The sequence below is a fragment of the Phyllobates terribilis genome, unplaced genomic scaffold, assembly GCF_046119375.1.
Source record: "Phyllobates terribilis strain yellow unplaced genomic scaffold, ASM4611937v1 Scaffold_13__5_contigs__length_258822181, whole genome shotgun sequence".
NCBI lineage: Eukaryota > Metazoa > Chordata > Amphibia > Anura > Dendrobatidae > Phyllobates > Phyllobates terribilis.
In genome coordinates, this window is record NW_027362773.1 from 253,531,243 (window position 1) to 253,548,557 (window position 17,315).

General features: G+C 50.5%; 1 protein-coding gene across 3 annotated transcripts in view; it reads right to left on the reverse strand.

Annotated features, from left to right (window-relative positions):
* LOC141174466 (receptor-interacting serine/threonine-protein kinase 2-like) overlaps positions 1–6,273 on the reverse strand; it is a 54,350-nt gene extending 48,077 nt beyond the window's left edge. For all 3 annotated transcript variants that reach the window (XM_073659398.1, XM_073659399.1, XM_073659397.1), the window contains exon 1: positions 6,134–6,273. The gene's annotated coding sequence lies outside the window, so the exon portion shown is untranslated. The remainder of the gene's footprint in view (positions 1–6,133) is intronic.
* Positions 6,274–17,315: the final 11,042 nt, after the last annotated feature.

The following is a 17,315-nucleotide window of genomic DNA, read 5'->3' on the forward strand; positions in this document are numbered from 1 at the left end:
TAGCGGCACACAGTGTAGCCGCAGCGCAGCTCCTGCTGCCACCGGGCAATCACGTGTGCCCGCTATTAAAGGGCATGAATATTCACCCCCTCTCCATGCCCATTGGCGTGGTGAGGGGGTGAATATTCATGCCCTTTAACTGCGGGCACACGCGATCGCCCGGCAGCAGCAGGAGCCGCACTGCGGCTACGCTGTGTGACGGCTATTAAGGAGCATGAAGTCACTGCTCCCTGCGCACACAGTCCCGGCGTGGGGAGCAGTGACTTCTGGCAGCTGATCTCTCCTTGTGAGCCACGCATGGCAGTGACGCCATGCGTGGCTCACATGTAGAGATCAGTGCGGGCAGACAGGACGCAGCGCTGGAGGGGAGAGAAGAGAGGAGAGTAGGAGTGTTTATTTTTTTATGTGCAGCCTGATGGGGATTAGGGGGACCATGCATACCAGGGTAAGGATGAGGGGTGCCATGCATACCAGGGTAAGGATGAGGGGTGCCATGCATACCAGGGTAAGGATGAGGGGTGCCATGCATACCAGGATAGGGATGAGGGGTGCCATGCATACCAGGATAGGGATGAGGGGTGCCATGCATACCAGGATAGGGATGAGGGGTGCCATGCATACCAGGATAGGGATGAGGGGGGCCATGCATACCAGGATAGGGATGAGGGGGGCCATGCATACCAGGATAGGGATGAGGGGGGGCATGCATACCAGGATAGGAATGAGGGGGCCATGCATACCAGGATAGGGATGAGGGGGGCCATGCATACCAGGATAGGGATGAGGGGGGCCATGCATACCAGGATAGGGATGAGGGGTGCCATGCATACCAGGATGGGGATGGGGGCCACGTATAATAGGAAGGAGGGGCATATCTACCAGGATGGGGGATATTATCAGAATTGGGGGACATTACCCCTATACCAGTGTCAGCAGCAGACCCGCTCCCCCTTAACAGTGCATCGTGACCACATTTTTTGCTTAAATTTTTTTTCTATTTTCCTCCTCTAAAACCTAGGTGCGTCTTATGGTCCAGTGCGTCTTATAATCCAAAAAATACGGTATTTCCCTGCAGCTGTCACGCTCCGGTCAGGAGAGCCGCCGGTCAGTCCGAGCATTGTGATGTGATCGTCCATGTTATACAGCCGTCTGACTGCGCACTTAAGTTGAAAATAGCGCTGGCACCGGCAGGCCATCTGACTTCGTATGTCCGGTTGCACTCTCTGTGACCCCGATCGTTATGCCCCTGATAGCATGGGCACCCAATAGAGTCACAAGGAAGAAGCCAAGAATCTGGGATAGTTGAGATGACATGTTTTGAGAGTGCGCTGCTCTCTTCGTCAGGCCATTATTTCTCAAATTTTTCTGCCCAAGACCAAAATATATATATATATATATATATATATATATTTTATAAAATGTGTGTTTAGTTTTTAATTCCGTGGCCATCATAAAATTCAGTTTATTTCCAAATGGAATAAATTGCATATACAGAATTAAGGGAAACAGATTTGCAGTCAAGTTCAGACACTTGATGATCCATGTTAGGTCTACTGATGTGTTCCCCCTCAAAAATGCAAGAAAACAACTTCTGAACCTATATTTACAGTATAGTCATTTTCTGGTCCATATACTAAAATTAAGCCATGTTTAGGGCCTTAGATGACATCAGGCTTTTTGGGGTCATGGCATGAAATATAGTAACCAATTCATCAGTGGTCTTCGACTCTAAAGCCCCCCAAACACTTTAGATGTCTGTCAGCCTAACGATGGTTCGGACAATTGATCAGCTGGCAGCTAACTCGGCCGTCTTTCCCATATACTGTGATTTTCTATGAGAATCCCACTGTCATACATCTCTAGTAGTGACTTATCTCTCCAGGAATTAAAAGATCATCATTTCAAAACTGTATAACTCACCCAACAATCAATTGTCCAAGGCCGCCATACATATTAGAATGTTGGTTGGACTTAACGTTAGTCTAATGCAGTGGTCCCCAACCTTTTTTGCACCAGGGACCGGCTTGAAGCAAGATCATTTTTCCATGGCCCAGCAAGGAGGGGGTGGGGTGGGCGGGGCTTTGGTCATATGGGGGCGGGGTAATGGAGGGATTTGGAGTTTAGTGCATACTTATCATATAGTGTAGACCAGGTCCCCGCCAGGAGCTATGCCAGGAGCCCCACATAATGTGCTGTGCCAGGAGCCGCATCACTGAGGCCCCATCACGCCCTGCAGCAGGACAGGGCAGCTGTCCTGACAGCTGCTGTTCAGCTGCATTTACTTCATCCCAGGGGCGGACACAGACTGTAGTGGGCCCCTGTGCAAGAAATTTTTGGGGGCCCCCCCCGCCCTTCATAAGGCAACAAAGTTATGTAAACATAACCCCCCCATGTGCATCTCTCACCCCCCCATGTGCAGCTCACCCCCCGTGCATCTCTCATCCCCCTCCGTGCATCTCTCATCCCCCTCCGTGCATCTCTCATCCCCCCCCCGTGCATCTCTCATCCACCCCCCGTGCATCTCTCATCCCCCCCGTGCATCTCTCATCCACCCCCCGTGCATCTCTCATCCCCCCCCGTGCATCTCTCATCCCCTCCGTGCATCTCTCACCCCCCCCGTGCATCTCTCACCCCCCCGTGCATCTCTCATCCCCCCCGTGCATCTCTCATCTCTCCCCTCCCCCCCATGTGCATCTCTCATCTCTCCCCTCCCCCCCATGTGCATCTCTCATCTCTCCCCTCCCCCATGTGCATCTCTCATCTCTCCCCCCCCATGTGCATCTCTCATCTCTCCTCTCCCCCCCATGTGCATCTCTCATCTCTCCCCTCCCCCCCATGTGCATCTCTCATCTCTCCTCTCCCCCCCATGTGCATCTCTCATCTCTCCCCTCCCCCCCATGTGCATCTCTCATCTCTCCCCTCCCCCCCATGGGCATCTCTCATCTCTCCCCTCCCCCCCATGTGCATCTCTCATCTCTCCTCTCCCCCCCATGTGCATCTCTCATCTCTCCTCTCCCCCCCATGTGCATCTCTCATCTCTCCTCTCCCCCCCATGTGCATCTCTCATCTCTCCTCTCCCCCCCATGTGCATCTCTCATCTCTCCTCTCCCCCCCATGTGCATCTCTCATCTCTCCTCTCCCCCCATGTGCATCTCTCATCTCTCCCCTCCCCCCCATGTGCATCTCTCATCTCTCCCCTCCCCCCCATGTGGATCTCTCATCTCTCCCCTCCCCCATGTGCATCTCTCATCTCTCCCCTCCCCCCATGTGCATCTCTCATCTCTCCCCTCCCCCCATGTGGATCTCTCATCTCTCCCCTCCCCCATGTGCATCTCTCATCTCTCCCCTCCCCCCATGTGCATCTCTCATCTCTCCCCTCCCCCCATGTGCATCTCCCATTCCCCCCACTCCTAGTTAATTGTATTTAAAAAAAAATAAAACTTGTTATACTTACCCCCATGCGATCCCTGCAGAATCCTGGCGCTCGTCCAAATCGCTGACACCAGGTTCTCCTGCCTTTCGGTCATGTGACGGCGCCGTCACATGACCGGAAGTCAGAGGAATTATGAGATGTCCTGGACCCGGCGCTTTGCATGGGGCCGGGGGCCCCATGAGGAGAGAGACGCACAAGAGGGGGCTCCGAGGGGGCTCCTACCGGCCGGGCCCCATACTGGAGTCAGGGCAGTCATGCCCTGATGGCGGCCCTGCTGGAGGGGCCCCCTCTCCCTCGGGGCCCCCGTTCAGTGAACCGGCTGCACGGGTGGTAGTTCCGCCCCTGCTTCATCCTGCTTCAGGACCTGTGGTGACATCACAGTTATGTACCTTGATGTCATCACAGGTCCTCTACAGGTCTACCCTGCGGGAGTCTAGAACAGCGGGCAGCATCCACCCCACACAGTGTGCTCTGAGCCACCGCAGACCAGAGCACATTGTCAATGTTTAGTGATTGTCTGTGGTGGTGCCGCGGACCGGCTGAAAAACCCCAACGGCCCGGTCCTGGTCTGCGGACCGGTGGTTGGGGACCTCTGGTCTAATGTATATGGAGGACTTTAAGGTTTCTGCACTAGCAAAGCATCCCTAAACTTTATCACTTTATATGACAACCAAACCCCAGACCTCATATGGATAATGTTTTTTATTTTTATCCATTTCATGCTTCTTCTTCGGTTTTAAGTAAACTCAAAATATTTCTTTTGGGATACAGCCAAAGATTTTTTTGTTTTGTATTCATCTCAAAATGGCATCATCCACCTTACCACACCTTATTACGTCTGGGATTTTATCACGCCCATGCATTATATCCAGAGAATATTTGCCACCAGCAAAAGTTGAAAACTTGCATAAAAGGCATACCCCAGGGGAGCAGCACAAGTATGTGCATCGCCAGCTTATTTCCTTCATAAAGATCAGCACCGGATAGCGACACCTTGCTAATTTTCAAGAATTCCGATTACAGTTAAAAAAAAATTAAAAATATGAGTTAAAGTTACACCGGACTCCAGTTTCTGCACATTGTGGCATCTCTACAACTGCAGATCCCCATCACTTTCTGAACCAATGGTTTATAATTAACTCTATAGTCGTCAGAGTTAACCATTGACTATAAACTGGGATGTTTCTCACTTTATGCTTTACGGAGTTAAACTTATATGGAGCATTCAAAAAATAAGTACATGGTTGTATAATGGATCCATTGAAATATGTCATCCACTTTGTACATGGAGGCACTCGAAAACCATGAGGTAGTGACCATATGGATGCAATACCATACAGTGACCGTCCTATATGGTTAGTGTACTATAGTCAGGGGCGTAACGACCACAGTCGCAAAGGGTACGACCACGACCGAGCCCATGCTGGAGGGGGGTCCGCAGTCGCCAATTTCACCTGGATGTTTGTCCTCGGATGCACATTCAGGTGAATTGTATTGCGGCGCAGAGACTCGCCGAAGTCAGCTGCCAGTTCCTGCACCAGCTACAGAAGAGGGCACCGCGCGGTGTGGGGGTGGAGGAAGGTAAGAATAATCGTTGTTTTTTTTTTAATGTGCTGGAGAAGAACGGAAAGGGCCCAGGACGGGAGGACACTATACAACATACTTCCAGGACGGGGGGGGACACTATCCAACATAATTCCAGGACGGGGGGACACTATCCAACATAATTCCAGGACGGGGGGACACTATCCAACATAATTCCAGGACGGGGGGACACTATCCAACATAATTCCAGGACGGGGGGACACTATACAACATAATTCCAGGACGGGGGACATTATACAACATTATTCCAGGATGGGGGTCATTATACAACAATGGGTTAAAATGTTATAGCATAGGGCTCAGGATGGGGGGGCAGCATTAAAAGAGGAAAGGGTCAGGATGGGGACATTATTACTGGATGGGGCAGATTATTATAAGAAGGAGCTAGGATGCGGGACATTATTATATGGTGTTCAAACAGACAGTTCATGGGCCAAATATACGGTTGTGTGAACGAGCCCTTAGAATGGAGTGGCAGTACACTCCATACATTTGATATGGGGCTGCTGAGCGCTGCAGTCGGGCATCTGACCTTTTGCTCAATTTTAAAACAAGAACAAAAGTTCCTCATTCTGACAATCGGTGTGGGTCACAGCAGTTGGACCCTCGCCGATCAGCAAGTTATCACTTATCCAGCTGTTAGGTGCTACCTTGTTTCACTGTACAAACCCTTTAGGAAATCCTCAATGTCTATGCCACCTATGGTAGTCGACATTTTCAATATGCCCACTATAGCAACTTTGCCAACAGTCCCTTTAAATTTAGTGTTCGCTAAGGCCTCATTCAAACGTCCATTTTTTTCATATACAAAATAAATGGACCGAGTTTCATCAGTGTTTTTGATCCGAGTTTCAGCATAATTTTTTTTCTCGAATGGGAAAAAAAAAAAAGTTTCTCCAGCTTCTCCTATCAATAATAGATATGGGCATGTAACAGCTCCATAGACTTTCATTGCTATAAATCACAGATAGCACTCGTACGAAAAAATCTGATGTCTGAATGAGGTCTAATAGGGGATCAGTTTCAGAGTTCTGTTGGCAAGAAATATGTAAAGCTCCTCTAGGACAATTTCTACTATATAATGTAAGGACTCACCATGATACTGTTCTAAACGCTGCAAGGACCAAGTGAGATCTAATTCCAGGAAGGCAGGCAGATCGTCAGCTGAGTAACTCAGACACAAAACCATGGGAGGACACACCCGCCTACAACTCTCAAAATTCCCCTTTTTTTTTATTAAAGAGGCAGTGCTGCGAAAAGAGTAATAGAATGACAGGAAGCAAAGTAACCGCTCCTTGCTGTCAGCACTTCCCTCTAATATTAGCTCATGGAAATGAAGAATCCTTTGATTATTTTAGTCCAGTCAATAATAAATCACCTAACCAGTGGCGTAGGAATATAAGGGTGCAGAAGAAGCAGTTTAACCTGGACAAAAGACACTTAAAAAAAGTTGTCCAACTTTGGGGATAATTTTTTTCTTGTATGTTGAGCCAAAAAATTATTTTTTTGCAATTGGGTTCAATTAAACATTTTACACCGTTTGCCTTCTATAGCCTCCATATTGCACTGTCTATTGCTGGCTGTGAAATGAGTTAACTGAAAATCCGTTAGTGAGCTTGCTATGATGGTCTGACAGGAAGCTTCTAAGGCCACGGCCCCACTATCAGTATTCGGTCGGTATTTTTTCTCAGGAGTGGGAGCCCAAAACCAGGTGAGGAACAATCAGAGAAAAGTTATAATAGAAACAAGTCACCAATTCTGCATTTATCACCCACTCCTGGTTTTGGCTGCCTCCTACAGATCACAGTAAGGCTCGGCTCACATTTGTCCTGTGCTCTACGCTGAGCGCTTACACCGGGATTTCCATGTAAATCTCTGAATTACGTGATTCAGACGGAACCTCCGGCAGAAGATTCCCTATAATGAGGCAGATGGAGGCACCGTGAACACCGTAGGACCTGTGACCCGGCAGTGTTCATCTTTGTAGGTGTGAGGCCCTCCCTGAGAAATGGGGTTACTCGGAGCCGGGTCAGTGTAGGTGTCTCGGGAGTTGAAGTCGTGGCCCGGACCCGGTCCGTGCCCAGGGCGGTCACATAAAAGATTAAATGGGCTTTCAGGGTTGAGTGGTATTTTCCGACTACGCCACCTATGGTTTCCGGTGATAGACACCAGCACTGCTTCAGTCCACTGAGGCCGGTGTTTAAGGGCAGCTTAGATGGGACAGCTCCCCACAGGCGGAGCAGGCCTCAGGGCAGTGTGAGGAAGGATGGTAGGTGCAGTGCCGCGCAGGAAATAACAGGCTGAAGCGGGGTGTGAAGTCATCCAGGGTTTTTACTCACATTAAGATGTACTTTAGCCGCAAAGCTTCCCTCTGCTCCTCGCGGCGTACTGCGGTCACAGGGAAGGGGGTCCAGCACTTTCCAGATAGATCAGGAGCACCTGTCGAGACCCCTCTGGTGTGTGTTCCTCTCCTTGGTGAGTTCTCCCACTAAGTCTTCGCCTGACTGTATGTGTGGTTAGAACTAGGTGTAAGGCCGGGTCCCACTGGATAAACGCAGGTAGAGAGTTACAGGTGGCGTATGCCGCTCCGTCCGTATCCCTCCTGGGATCCACTAAGCCTCTGGGCTTTTCTGACTGAGACGTGAAGCAACAAAGTCAGATATCGGGGGCCGGTCACCCCTCTTGCAGCAGGAATCCCTCTGACTAGGCCAGAGTAAGAAATACAGGTGGCGTGTGCCGCTCCGTCCGTATCCCCCTGGGATCCTTTTGCCTGTGGAGCTTGTCTCCTCTGTTCCCCTCCAGGCCTTCTTAGGTAGGGACCTTGACTGAGTAGAGGCAGTGGTTAACTCTGACCCGCTCCTCATCTCAAGGCCAGAGAACGAGGACCATGTATCTTCAATAGGCTGCAGGTTCTAGCAGAAGGCCACAATCAGCGATGAAGATCACAATCAAAGACCTTGAACCTAAGATGGCTGTAGATTAAATATGAATGAATAAGTGTAACCTAAAAGTGTGTTCTCCACCCTCACCCACTACATGGTTCCCCCTATCTTTGGTTCCCCCCATCTCCTATATCCTGGGCTGGGGCAGCACCCTGGTGCATTTAGGCCCCCTACAGGACAGGAGTGGTGTAGTGTTAAGTGGTGAAGTAGGGTCTTGAGAAGTGCTCCATCCTTACCTGGAAGAGGAGATACCACACCTCAAGCTGAGGTGCAGTACCCCTGTGGCGACTGAACCCTCAGGGGCGCAACATAGGCGTGCATAAAAGCGCCGTCAGCAACAGTTTTGTGCACCTTTAAAAAGAAGGACACCACTGAACATAAGCCAGATGGACTCCAGAGTAACTCTGCTGCCTCATTATAGTGAATGGATCTTTCAGAAGTTTTATCTGAATCAAGTATTTTGAATATTTGAATGGAAACCCCAATGTAAGTGTAAGTGACGCGCCCCCTGGGCCATATTCTTTTAGGGGGAATATCCGGAGCCGGATCAGATGGGGGTTGTAGTCTTCCGAGTGGCTGTGACCCGGTCCGTGCCCAGGGTGTCAAACTCAGTTGTATGTGGCAGTCCTACAGATGTTAATAAGTTCTTAATGTCGACTACGCCACCCGTTGTATTGCGGTCACTATGGCCGCCGCTGCAGCAGGGTCCGCTGAGGCTGATGGTATAGGTGCAGCTTGTGATGGTATAACCCCCAACGGGTGGGGTATAGCCTCAGGGGGTCAGGTGCAGAGGATGGGGGTTGTGGTGGTGCAGCATAGATGTTAAAGGAAGACAGAGTCGGGTTATGCAGTTAAGGGTATTTACTCACTGCTGATGTTCCGGTCACTCCAGCTTCAAGTGACCTCCCGAGCCGTGCTGCATCCACCAGGTCCTGGATCCAGCCAACCCCCAAACAAGTCCGGAGCGTGACCCTGAGCTCTTCTTCTGTCCTTTCTCTGGCCGTCCCCACTAGTGATCCACCCAGGTCCAGCTCCCTCGGGCCTTCTGTTGGGAGACCCTTGGCCTTGGGTTCCCTGACCCTCCACGTGGTATGCCTTCGGGGTGGATGTGGTGGGTGGCCGTGGCAGACGCTGCCCACGGCCTCCGGTCTCTGGCTGGGGTGTGTTTTTGCCCCCACCAGCTTGGGTTCCGGTACCCTGATGCCGACTCTTCACCCGTGGATTGGATTTGGGGTCTCAGAGTCCTCTCTTCTGTTTCCCCCTCTGGGTCTCTCTTGCTTTCTCCTCTCTCTCTCTCTCTGGGGCTTCTCTGCTCCTCTGCTTCTTACTTCTCTGCAAAGGCTGACAGACTGACCCTGTTCTTTGATGGTGCCCACCTTATATACACCCTCTATGTGTGAGCTCAGGTGACCAGCACCCAATGAGCTCCTATCTTTACCCAGGCTGCTCCCCCTATCTGCCCCTACACTACTTGGGATGTACCACCCCCCTCCCACTCCAGCCAGGAACAGACTCGGTCGTACCTGCACATTTCTAAGTGGGAGTACCGTCGGCCTGCTCCTCGGAAATGGGATGTGTGTAGTGCATGCAGCCTACCAAGCTCAGTTCCACACTCCATCCTTACCCGGGAGTGGAATATCACACCTCTGGGTTGAGGTGCAATACCCCTGTAGCAGCCGAATCCTCAGGGTGCTACATTCCCCCCTGGTAAATCACAGCACGTCCTCGGGCTGTAAGACATAAAACAACACCAAAACATACAAATTTTTTTTTTTTTAAACATATAAAACATATAAAACAACATATATTAGCATAAAACTTTTCATATAAAACATTCTCGTCGCCTCTGGCTCCTCCTCCGGTCACTGTGCAACGTGTGACCGGGTAAAGTGCGACAGTCTCTCTGGAAAACTGGTTTTCCTATAAAACCGGTAGGGGGCGCTTTAGGACGCGCAACTATATACAGGGATATGGCCGCTCTCAGTCCTCGGCCAGGTATTAGGGAGGAATGACCGCTCTCAGTCCTCGGTCAGTGGGATTTAGGGAAATACGGGTAACAGTTCACACATGCTGGTCCCAACGGGGACTATATTAGCAACAGCAACAGTTTCACGGTTTCAGTTTACTGTGCCCCGACGGGCAACTATATACAGCTTCTGCTTTGCTGTCCTTAGCGACGGCGTCCTCCTGCTCTTGCTTTATGGTTACCTTTGGCTTCAGACCCGTCCGGGTCCTCTTGTTCTTCCTCCTCACACCGCAGCTCTTCCTCCGTCAGGCGATGCACATGGAGGGCGTAGGGACCTTTGGCACACTTGTGCCGGGTGAAGGTGACCTCGTCCCCGATGTAAAGGTCACGACCTCTGTGTCCCTCCGGTAGGTGGGACTCAACGTCTCTCCTGGTTACGAAGACGTCGCCTAGGGTGTGGTGGTCTCGGATGAAGCCCCACCCATGCTGCATGTTAAACTTTATCACAGTCCCGGTGGTGCGGGGACTATGCGCTGCACGGGGGTCTCTCCTGGCCCGGCTCTTCTGCTCCGCGCTCCTTATTTGAGCTTGCTGTTCCCGGACCCGCCTCTCTCTCCGCTCCCTCTCAAAGTCCTCGAGCTGTTGGCGGCAGCACTCAGCACGCTCCGCTGCAGCTGCCCGAGTCTCTTGAGTGAACCCCATAAGATCTTCTCCGGTGGGGTCCCACTCAAACTGCGCTTCCGCTAGCGGGGGCGAGATCCTCTTCACGGGCTTTGGAGCCGGGATCAGGGGTTCATCCAGGGGTCTCTCTCTCCGGAGTCGGGGATGGTGGAACTCCGGTGGCCATATAAATGGCTGCCCATCCGGGCACGTGTGCTGGGCGTACAGGTCCTCTCCCAGATGCGGCACTCTTGGTCTTATGGGCGCGGTGGTGTTAGCGCCCGGGTTGCCCGGGCCTTGCGGCCAGGCCTGGGGTATCTGGAAGGTAAAGGGCACCGTAAGGACGGCGACGCCCTGGGCTACTTGGCCCTGCGACCAGGCCGGGGTCTCCGCGGAGGTAGGGGGCGCTGTTGGTATTGCGGCGCCCGGGGGTACTAGGCCTTGCGACCAGGCTGGTGGTACTTCCTGCTTGGTCACGCTCGGGGTCGAGGCGTGTGACGTCACAGGGGTCGCGGCTCCCGTTTGAGGCCTAGTCTGCGGCGGTGACGTTGCAGCGACGGGCACGGCAGGATAGACTTCGGGCTCTGCGACGGGGAGCTGGGGCAGGTACGCGGTTTCCCGGTTTGGGGTATAGACGTCCCCTTTACCTGCCTCCACTCGTTCGGCTCCCTTCTCGGCGCCGTCTCCGGCCTTCTGTCCTCCTGCGCCATCCTCAGAGGCGGTCTGTCTCCTCGTCTCGGGTGGCGTGCTCCGCTGACGAGTCTCGGTCTTCTGGGCCATCTCTCGGCTCCACTCCGCCAACGTCTCTCGCTGCACCCGGGCCATCCTCCGTGCGAGGCCCTCCAGAGCGGTCTGTGCACACTCCCGGTCTCAGGGGAGCTGTGCTAGGACCTCCACTAGGCCTAGTGGGGTCGTTGTTTCCAGCAGGCTCCTGACCAACGGGTCGGTGCTGCTCTGCTCTCCTACTGTTGTCTCCAGCAGGCTCCTGGCCAGCGGGCCGGTGCTGCTCTGCTCTCCCTCCTCGGTTTCTAGCAGGCTCCTGGCCAACGGGCCGGTGCTGCTCTGCTTTCTCGCCATCTCCGGGTAAGCTCCTCCGATATTCTTCTCCAGGCTTCTTGCCTCCGGGTGCGCTCGCTCTAGACTCCTCCAGGCGACACCCATCTTTGTTCTCTTCTTTCGTCTCCTCCCCCTTCGAGGGCGGTCCCGGGGCCACTTGGTGACTGTCAGCTCCAGGGGCTGTTCTTTCACGCTGACAGACACCTCTAGCATCACAGTCTCTGTTGGTGGGGGCGGTTTCCACTTTTGGCGCCATTTTCGGTCCTGGCCCACGATGGGAGGTGGCCTCTCGCCACCCTCTGGCACGCCCATAATGGCGTCCGCTCTTCCAAGGCGGGAAACCTTTGGAAATGGCGGGAATCGCTTCCCAGTGGCGGGAAACTCTGCAGATGGCGGGAAAACGCTGTTAATGGCGGACAACCGGCGGGAATCGACCTGTGATGGAGTCCGATGGCGGGGACCCTCCGGAACCGGCAGGAGACTTCTTTTTGAGGTAAACTTGCACTTTTCTTCAGGCACGCAGTACCCGGGTGTTGCGGGCACGTAATCCTGCCGACTACGCCAAAGTTGACGCGCCCCCTGGGCCATATTCTTTTAGGGGGAATATCCGGAGCCGGATCAGATGGGGGTTGTAGTCTTCCGAGTGGCTGTGACCCGGTCCGTGCCCAGGGTGTCAAATTCAGTTGTATGTGGCAGTCCTACAGATGTTAATAAGTTCTTAATGTCGACTACGCCACCCGTTGTATTGCGGTCACTATGGCCGCCGCTGCAGCAGGGTCCGCTGAGGCTGATGGTATAGGTGCAGCTTGTGATGGTATAACCCCCAACGGGTGGGGTATAGCCTCAGGGGGTCAGGTGCAGAGGATGGGGGTTGTGGTGGTGCAGCATAGATGTTAAAGGAAGACAGAGTCGGGTTATGCAGTTAAGGGTATTTACTCACTGCTGATGTTCCGGTCACTCCAGCTTCAAGTGACCTCCCGAGCCGTGCTGCATCCACCAGGTCCTGGATCCAGCCAACCCCCAAACAAGTCCGGAGCGTGACCCTGAGCTCTCCTTCTGTCCTTTCTCTGGCCGTCCCCACTAGTGATCCACCCAGGTCCAGCTCCCTTGGGCCTTCTGTTGGGAGACCCTTGGCCTTGGGTTCCCTGACCCTCCACGTGGTATGCCTTCGGGGTGGATGTGGTGGGTGGCCGTGGCAGACGCTGCCCACGGCCTCCGGTCTCTGGCTGGGGTGTGTTTTTGCCCCCACCAGCTTGGGTTCCGGTACCCTGATGCCGACTCTTCACCCGTGGATTGGATTTGGGGTCTCAGAGTCCTCTCTTCTGTTTCCCCCTCTGGGTCTCTCTTGCTTTCTCCTCTCTCTCTCTCTCTCTGGGGCTTCTCTGCTCCTCTGCTTCTTACTTCTCTGCAAAGGCTGACAGACTGACCCTGTTCTTTGATGGTGCCCACCTTATATACACCCTCTATGTGTGAGCTCAGGTGACCAGCACCCAATGAGCTCCTATCTTTACCCAGGCTGCTCCCCCTATCTGCCCCTACACTACTTGGGATGTACCACCCCCCTCCCACTCCAGCCAGGAACAGACTCGGTCGTACCTGCACATTTCTAAGTGGGAGTACCGTCGGCCTGCTCCTCGGAAATGGGATGTGTGTAGTGCATGCAGCCTACCGAGCTCAGTTCCACACTCCATCCTTACCCGGGAGTGGAATATCACACCTCTGGGTTGAGGTGCAATACCCCTGTAGCAGCCGAATCCTCAGGGTGCTACATAAGCGGAGGATAAATGTTATCCCAAATGTTCTGTACCCCAAAATGCCACCAATAAAAGATTCTACTTAAACCACAAAAAAAACAAGTGCCTACTAACGTTCGTCATCTGTTAACAGAATTAACATTACTGGTAGCACAAAGGCTCTGGAAAAGTGATATGGTTCCCACCAAAAGACAGCCAGTGAACTCTGCACTCCCAAATCAAAATGCCCTCTCCTCCTGAGCCCCACAGTGTTCCTAAACCGCAGATAGCGTCCACATGTTTGGCATTACTGTAACGAGGAGAGCCCACTTAATTTACAGGGTGTGTGTCTCCAGAAGCACGAGCTGGGCACAATGTATGGACACTACAATGTATGGGCACTACAATGAACGGGCACTACAATGTACGGGCACTACAATGTGCAGGCCCTGCAACGGTAGATTTGTATTTTCACTTAGCAACATCCATTGCTGCTCGTTACTGGAAAACACCCATGGAGTCAAAATCATCACTACACCTGTAGATAAATTCTCAGAGGGGTGTAATTTCCAAATTTGAGGCAGATTTCTGCTCTTCTGGCACTTAGGCGCTCTGTATAACGAAAATTCGTTCTCTAAGAGTCAAATAGCGCTCCTTCCCCCTGAGTCTCGCCATGTGGCCATACAGTACTGTACAGCCACATATGGGGTATTGCCACATTCACGAGAAATTGTGTAACAAATTATACTGTAATTTTTATCTATTTACCCTTGTGAAAATGTTAAATCTGGGGCTAAAACAACATTATAGTGGGAAAAATTTTTTTTTTTTTCTTTACCGCTCAATAGTATAACATTTTATGAAACACATGTGGTGTCAATATGATCACTACACCCCTACATGATTTCATTAAAAGGTGTAGCTTGTAAAATGGGGTCCCTTGTGGGGGATCCTGATATCCTGACACCTCAGAGGCTCTGTCAAAGTGACATGGCACCCGCAAACCATTCCAGGCAAATCTGCACTCTGACATGGTGCTCCTTCTTTACTGAGTTTTGCACTGTACCTAAAAAGTAGTTTTTGACCAAAAATGGGGTAATACGGTACTCACGAGACATAGCATAACAAATTTTGTGGTCCATTTTCTCCTATTATTCTTTTTGAAAATTGAAAACTTGGGGCTAAAACAGTATTTTAGGGGCACAATGCGACTTTTCATTTTCACAGCCCAATATTATGCAATTCTGTGAAATACCTGTGGGTTTAAAATGCTCCATATACCCCTAGAGGAATTCTTCAAGAGGTATAGTTTCCAAAATGAGGTAACCTGTGGGGGTTTCTGCTGTTCTAGAACCTTGGTGGCTCTCCAAATGTGACATGGCGTCCACAATCTATTCCAGACAATTTTGCACTCCAAAAATCAATTAGTGCTTCCTCCCTTCCGAGCCCTGCCGTTTGCCCAAACAAGAGTTTCTGAGCACATATGGTGTATCCCTGTTCGCAGGAGAAATTGCACAACAAATTATGGTGTCCATTTTCCCTGTTACTTTTGTGAAAATGAAAAATTTCGGGTTAAAACAACATTTTTTGGGCAAAAATGTCTTTTTTAATTTTCATGGCACAATGTTTTAAAATTCCTCTAGATACATTCCTTGTGGGGGTTAAATCTATAGAGACTAGAGATGAGCGTTGTTCTACTCGAACTGTTCGCCAATCTCAAATTCGAGCTGTTTTGGGCGGTGTTCGAGCTGTTCGGCGAACACGAACAATTTGAGAAAAATTCGGCTGTTCGAGGTTATGTTCGATAACTGTTCGTGCACCAAAATCATAACTGGATTTTTTCTCAGTAATGATGAAAATTAATGTTAATACGCAGTTTGAGTGTACAGCGGGGTGGGGGGAGGGGCAGGGGATGGATCTCTGCAGGAATAATGAAGATCTCCATTTTTTTTTCTCTTTCCCGCATTTGCAGTGGGGAGGTGCAATCTGTCAGCCTATCAGCAGCGCACACACGGAGCGAAGTGCTTTTTTTCACACAAGCAAGGGCATGTGTCATTGGCAGTGTATGTCACATGTCCTTGCCCTATAAGACCAAGCCATTTTCCCCGTCGCCACCATTTTCTCACTGCTGCAGCTGCGTGTTAGACGGCACCGCTGTTGCTGTGTGCGCTATACCTTGTTAATTTCAAGCCAATTTTCGCACAAATCTACAGATAGCTTGGGAGTAGGGAATAGTTGTGATTGCAGTCCTTTTAAGGACTAGGTTACAGCATTTCCTATGACTTTTATCAGGCAGGTCTGTGCTCTTAAATAGATAGATTGTGGGAGTAAAGACTAATTGTAATTGGAGTCCTTTTCAGGACTAGGTTACATCAGTTCCTATCAGTTTTTGCCAGGCAGGTCTGTGCCAGTGCTGTGCAAGTTTTTTTTCACAGCATTTGGCTGAATCTAGCAAAGCTAATCCTTTTTGGCCTATTGCAGAGTGTGTTAGTCAGTGGAGTAGCCTATCTGTGTTGCAAGATATACCACCTGTGTATAGAATACCAATTTTTTTACTGCACCTAGTGAAGTAAAATCTTTTGGGCATAGCATCATTCTATTAGTCCATCTATACTGACCTCCATCAGGTTGAAAATTGAATATAATTTTTTTCTGCATCTAGCTCTGAAAAAATATTGGCCTTCTAGCTGTGTGTGGGACTTGTTCTATTAGTCCATCTATACAGACCTCCATCAAGTTGCAAACTGAATATAATTTTTTTCTGCATCTAGCTCTGAAAAAATATTTGGCCTTCTAGCAGTGTGTGGGACTTGTTCTATTAGTCCACCTATACTGACCTCCATCAGGTTGCAAATTCAAAATAATTTTTTGTCTGCATCTAGCTCTGAAAAAATATTTGGCCTTCTAGCAGTGTGTGGGACTTTCTCTATTAGTCCATCTATACTGACCTCCATCAGGTTGCAAACTGAATATATTTTTTTTCTGCATCTACCTCTGAAAAAATATTGGGCTTGTAGCTGTGTGTGGGACTTGTTCTATTAATCCATCTATACAGACCTCCATCAGGTTGCAAACTGAATAAAAATTTTTTCTGCATCTACCTCTGAAAAAATATTTGGGCTTCTAGCTGTGTGTGGGACTTGTTCTATTAGTCCATCTATACTGACCTCCATCAGGTTGCAAATTGAATATAATTTTTTTTCTGCATCTAACCCAGCCAATAGTTTTGGCCTAATACCACAGTTTGGCCACTCAGCTCCCATCCATTGTTTTTTTGTGCAAACAACTCCAGAGTTGTGAATTAGTTAACCACCAAAATGAGTGGAAAAAGGCCTGCTGCTGGTGGAAAGGGGAATAGGCGTGTTGGGAAGGGGAAAAAAGGTTGTGTCCGTGGGGTAGGTGTTAAAGCAACAGTAACATCTGCAGAAGAAAGACCATCTTCCAGCCAAACTAAAATGTCTACTTCTTTTAGCGGACAATGTGATAAGATCCCTTTCTTACGGCCACGCCAATCGCTACAAATTCCAGATGAGGCACAAAAACAGCAGGTGCTTCAACGGATATCAAGTGCTCCTTTAAGTGGGCTCTCCTCCACATCAACTTCAACATCACAAATACTCCAGTCCTCAAAGGTGTCACCCCAATCGCACTTGCTTCCTCACAGCTCCCAAATCTCCAGCTGCCCGTCTGAGTATGAGGTAGAACAGATGGTTGAGTCTGCAGAGCTGTTTACTCATACTATAGCCTGGGAATCAGAGGTCGACTCCAGTGCTTCTGTGAATCCAGACGAGGAAATGATCTGCACTGATGCCCAGAATCTTTATGAGTCGGATCCAGGACCAGACGCAGAAGGTTCTGACCATAATGTAGACCCTCATTCCCAAACTGTAACTCCTGTTGGTGGAGACAATGAGGAAGAC